At 39.9% G+C, this 6,000-nt stretch overlaps 1 pseudogene; it reads right to left on the minus strand.

Annotated features, from left to right (window-relative positions):
- The window catches only part of LOC148737695 (uncharacterized), a 95,536-nt pseudogene extending 93,214 nt beyond the window's left edge, over positions 1-2,322 (minus strand).
- Between the last annotated feature and the right edge of the window lie 3,678 nt (positions 2,323-6,000).

Here is a 6,000-nt window from a genome sequence, read left to right on the forward strand (position 1 = left end):
AGTATCTACAAGAAAAATTTCCCATGCATTTACAGTCTGTTCCAAGTTGATATTTCACTTTCAGAGTCAGTCTGTGGTTAACATACCGTGGGCCGAAGCTTAATATCGAACAGAAACCCAATGGTGTTTATAAGGTAGCAATATTCTAGCGACATAATCGTTCCGAAAACTATATTAACTCTTGCCATACGTTTATATTCAATCTTGCCAATCGTAACGGTTTTTACCAGTCTTGCTAATGTGCGATACCAGAAAAAGATGTTTTGAATAAATTTTCCGTAAAGCAGCTTTTTACTCAGCTTACAGGTTGATTTCATAATTAAACCTTTGTGGTGTTGTCAATTTTGAATGCGTCAAAAAGATACTGAAGGGCTGTGACGGGTCATAAAGGGGTAAAGGGGAAAGCAGGTGTCTGGGTTTTGTCTGTGTACTGGGAAAGGGAAATCCCAGCGGTTAGCACTAGATGAAACACTCTTGCTAGAAAAGGGCTAAAGAACTTGAGCTGAAGCTTTTGGAACTGTACTCCATTTGGAAACGAATTATCTTTTTACTTCCGTTCGTTGTCAAAATGTGAGATATTTACAAAAAAGCTCTGCCTGTGCACTTTGTTGATTATTTATCATCTCACATTCAACTTGCGCTCGTAAAATAATTGTGAACTAGCACTTGCATAATTTTGGTGCTGTTAATGAACACTCCAAAAAGTACCCCCACGATCTGTGTAAAAAGTCCAATAACGAATATATAGGCTAAAGTCCAAACTCCGTAGAAATATGTATCTAACCCTAAAACTGTAACCCTAACCCTAAACTGTAACCCTAACCCTAAAATGTAACCCTAACATCAAAATACTGGAAAATGGTGAATGGATTTCTGCAACCCCAACCTTAAACATTGGGTTAAGTGGAGACTCTTCATAGCTGTCTCCTGAGGGTGTCAAATACCTTAGTCAAGTGATTTTAACTTTTTTCATCTTTTAATTTAAACAAACAGGTGATATTCTTGAAAAGTGGAGCTTCGAACAGCCTATAGGCCTGATCGAGTGCTGTTGCTCAGAAAGCCTCCTAACTGATGCTCATCTCTAATTTTTTTTTTCATAAAATATCAATGTAGTCAAAATCCCAGCTTCTTTACATTGATTTTTAAAGTGCCACGGAAAGGAAATTTTTGTATCTGAGATTTTTGCACGATAATAAAGTTTGAACCTTACTAACCAGCGCTGTGGATTTTTTTTTTTGTCCAACGGACCGCGGAAAGGTTTCTTCTAGCCCTTAAACTCGGCTAGTCGAGCCCAAAATTGGCGGCCATCTTGGCGCGGCCAGTGTTGTGACGTCACTGGTTGTATACATCTCAGAACTCCGAGTAAACCCGAAGTGAGCATGGAGTGCGGCGAAAATGTTAAGAAGTCAAAAAAAATAGTTTTTGGGCAAGTACTGTGTTGCTGGTGGTCCCGGAAATGTGAGTTGTACTAATAACTTCAGAAGAGAGGGCATATCGATGCATTTGTTTCCTCGTGACAATGTAACTCGCAAGAAATGGGTTCGCTTCGTGCGAAGACATCGGGCAAAGTGGCAGCCATCTAAAATATCAGTACTGTGTACCGTGCATTTTGAATTGTCAAACTTTGAGCAGCGGCTCGATCTAAATCTCGGAGAAGGCTCTAGCTTCCTTCAAACAAAGCGATGGCTAAAGAAGGATGCTGTGCCAACCAAAGATGGTGTACAGCACCAAGAAAATGCCCTGTCCTCGCGTGAGCAAAGAATGGTAAGTGTGTACTTACAAAAGATGCGAAATTCCGCTTGGCGTTTGGACGAGGAATAAATATGCAGTTTGTTGCTTTAAGAACAGTACGGTTTGTTAATGGAGAAAAGTCGGGATGATTGAAAATGCATTCCGCATCGAGACCAATTAATGAAAGTTCCCTCTCGTCTGGAGTATTTCGTAACAGCATCAAACGTCACGCGCCCCAGCTAAGTGTGTAACACTGCAATTTCCACACGTACACTTGTAAACAGAAATGCTTAGACTTAAGCCTGAAGGTTCAATCGAAAAATGAAAAAACACAGCTATGAGTTCTTACCAATTGTCTGAAGGAACTTGTCCTTCGAAAAGTTGTTCTAAAGCGGAGGGCAAAATACCGTCTTCGTCTTCTTCCTCTTCGCTGCCGCCATTGTTATCGCCGTCTTCACTAGAAGCAAAGGGCTCGCCTTGGTACGGCGCAAAATCGCCATTAACTACATAGTAATCTTCTCCATCACTGCTGCAAACGTCTTCGCTCCTTTCGGAAGAAGGTTCACCTGTCGAGGGCTCGTTTCCAGACATTATGGCGAACCGTATAAATACAAACAATGCGAAAGAAAAGATCCACGCCTGCGAGGTAAATAGAACCAGTGATTTCAGGAATCGTTTTCATTCGTTCCCAGGGCCCGGACATGTTTTGAAGCCAAAATGCGGTTTTCAACACTAAAAAAGACAACTTTTCACATTTTTCTGGCAAAAACAAATTGGCCCACGATAATCAGCGTGTTTCAAACCACTCAATTATGAAAAAATCTCAGATATGAAAATTTCGTTTCAGTGGCACTTTAAAGTAACATTTTTTATACCTATTTTCAAAGCTACTTCACATGAAAATATTTCCCATTCTTATCACTCATATCAGTTAATCTTTGTTTGAAGTTGAAACGTCTACACTTCAAATAAACCATGGGAGGTCCTTTGATTAGTTAGATATCTTCCCCTGGCTCCACTGGATATGAATAAAGGCTGAAAGTTTCTAAAGAAACTGTTTGGGACTGCGTCGGTAGGGGTAACGAAATAATTTGAATATATCAACAAAGTTGAAATGGTTTTCGCTCCGACGAAGGGCTAACGCTCGAAACGTCAGCTTTTATAATCGTAATGGTGGCCAATTTATCATTTCAACTTTGTTCATATATTCAAATCATTCCACTGGATATGAGCGATGACTGGGTCATGACAAAAAGTACTATGAGTGTTTTCATAGTACTTGTATAGCATCTGCATCGTTTATTGGCGGTCAATATTACAGTTATTCCAGGTGTAAAGATGAAATAAACAATTTTTAAAAATCCCATCTGGAAACTCCATATTGGACAATATCAAAAAAAAAATATCGTAATCAAAGTTTAATGTCTTTACGCGGGGCATGGTTACCCATATTGCCCGAGACAGAGGCTCATGTATGAAACGCAAGGCAACAACCCACCCATCCCACCCCAGGGAAGGACATCCATCACACAGTAATCTCGTGCGTGAGAAATTAACGTCTACACATCCTACCCCTAACCCTGCAGGAGACGGAACCTCCATTTATTCATCCCTATCCGAGAAGACTGGAATATCTAAACCATTTCTTGATGTTATAGAAAGGTAGCAAATTCTTCCCAATTATTTTAAGACCTTGAGTGTTGATCCGGCCGGGGCTCGAACCCTCCACCTCCCGCACAACAATTACTAGCTAGCAGAATCTCTTTTTTACCTTTTTCCAGAGATTCAAGGTACAGGAATGTAACTTTTTGTACTATATTTTGCCGATTTTATTCCTTATCTTGTGGTAAACTACAATGGAAGACACAAAATGCACTTTGATTATTTAGGTTCAGTTTCTCGTTTTTCTGTACACAAGTATTTCATTAGTTTTGACTTTGCATTTGAGAATAATCTTTCTCTCTCTTAATTGTTTTAATTTCAAATAGAAAGTGGTGAAAAGTTAGAAATACGTAAATGTTAAGAGATGGAATGGTTCATCAGCAGATACACAGATCGATGACGGTTGGATTTGTTTCAACGACAATATATCATACTCTGTTGATAATAAGTTGTGGGAAAATAGAACTGTGAGGCTCCTTCCTCCACATACTTGATGAGCAGAATCCCAATGTCTTTATCAATAAATGAACCACAGTTTTCAGGTCAAGTCCAATTATCTAGAATATGTTATAACCCTCAGAAGATCAGTAATAATATGTAGAGTATATCGTGTAGGTAGTGGAAGTAATCGATAGTAAGTCATCTGCTGTAATCAAGTTTATTGTAAACTATACTTTGTTTGTGGTGTGTTCTCAGTAAACTATTGTAAGCAACGTACTGTAACTGAGTCCTGTAGTGTATTGTAAGTAGAGTAATGTTTTGTAAAATGCTAAAAAAATAAAGAAATTACAAAAAAAAGTAATAACATGAAGACGTGAATAATAACCTTAACAGTTCAGTATTGTTCACCCAGATAATGGTGCTGCTTAATTATTCAAGAAAGTACCTAATTCAAGCATGTTTGAAGTGACTTTAATAGAATTATCGGCATGAAAAATCCATGTCAAACTTTCGACAGCAAAATACTAGGGCAATAGAGCCAGTGGTGTAATTTGGATGAGGTCTGTAATGTTCTATCTTAATTTTAAGAAGAATTCATAGATTTGAAATGGATATGGACGACTTTCAAGCTCCCCTCTAACCCCCAACAGATACCGCTTTGATTTAAAAAAATAATAATACTAATAAAAATTACAGAGGCTTCAAGTTACCCACTGCAACTTAATTTACCGAAAACAAAAATAAAAACAATAACCTTTCAAGAGCTTGGCAATTAGGTAAGAGCTCTTGCTATCTCTTTCATCATTCTCAATCATCAGAATACGTATTCTGCTGTTCTATTTTTCCTTTACTAAAATACCATTTAATTCAATATAATTTAGAATTTGATCGAAAAAAGGCTAGGAACGAGAGTGGGATAGAAATAAAAACGTGCAATCAAAACTAAAAAAAAACTGTTGGTACACAAAGAATGTGTGTAAAAAAACCAAAGGTAATGGTCATGGCTTTGAAATCAGCTCATCAATTCCAGAATTTGGACAACGCCATCATCATTCGAGTTGCCACCAGTCAAACTGGAGCATTCTTCGCCATTAAAGTAGGAGCCTCTCCCCTCCTCCGGCTTGTTTTTCATGGGTACCACTCCTTCCCCCCGAACATCCTCCACCTCCACTTGATGCGCCGTGATCTTCTGATACCCCTCCACCATCACCAAACCCTGCAGCTGCTCCTGGTGCGGAGTCGCCGTTATTACCGCTATTCATACTTCCGGTTTTGCCTCCGATCAAGCCTTCAGCAAGTGATCGTCCTCTTTCCCCGTGGGAGGAACCACGTCGGGGACTACCTTAACCAAACCAGCCCGCTCCTACTCCTCCGTGGTAGATAGCGCCCTCAATATTGCATTCACCTGGCTGCCCAACACTACCTCCATTTCGAGCTCGAGATGATACTTTCTCCGCACTACTGATGCCGCCTAAACCTGCCTGACCATCCCATCCATTATATTCACCCGACACACCCCCTCCTTCTCCAGCAGCCAGCAACAGCACATTATCTGTAGTATAAACAAAACTTCCTCCCCCTCCTTCAGAGCCAGCATGGTCCTCCACAGATTTTCCAAGCTGAGCTGCAGTCTGGCTAGTGCTTTGCCCGCCCTTAACCTCCACCGAATCTCCTCCTCTTTTTTGCCATTACAATTCCCGCACTGTCCCTTTATTCGGTCTGAACTTGCCTTCTATAAACGCTCCCTTTCCACCATAATATGTTCCCGGCTTTCTCCATAGTTGTACGCATGTGTTCTTCCCCGAGCGCTGCGGACTTTCATGAGATAGCGTGAGATCCGAGGAACAGTCAACGTCTATATAGTGCCTAAGTGTTCACTTCCTCCACCGAGTGTAAAATTAACCTCTGCATAAAAACAGGTAAAAAGATTTAAAGTGTGTGGTCATTGTAATACCTGTCCATCAGAAGGGAATGCAAATCCATGAAAAATACAAATTGACATCAACTTGTGAAAAACAACAACTTAGTCAACAAAGTTATTCATCACCAAGAAATCTTGGTCTCACAAATTGGGAGGAAATCCATTGCATTTCCATGCCCGAATAATTCATTGAAAGTGGAGGCACTGCATAAAAACAAAGTGGTTATTTCTGCTTCCAGAATTTA

This window comes from Stylophora pistillata, chromosome 2 (assembly GCF_964205215.1).
Source record: "Stylophora pistillata chromosome 2, jaStyPist1.2, whole genome shotgun sequence".
NCBI classification, from domain to species: Eukaryota; Metazoa; Cnidaria; class Anthozoa; order Scleractinia; family Pocilloporidae; genus Stylophora; species Stylophora pistillata.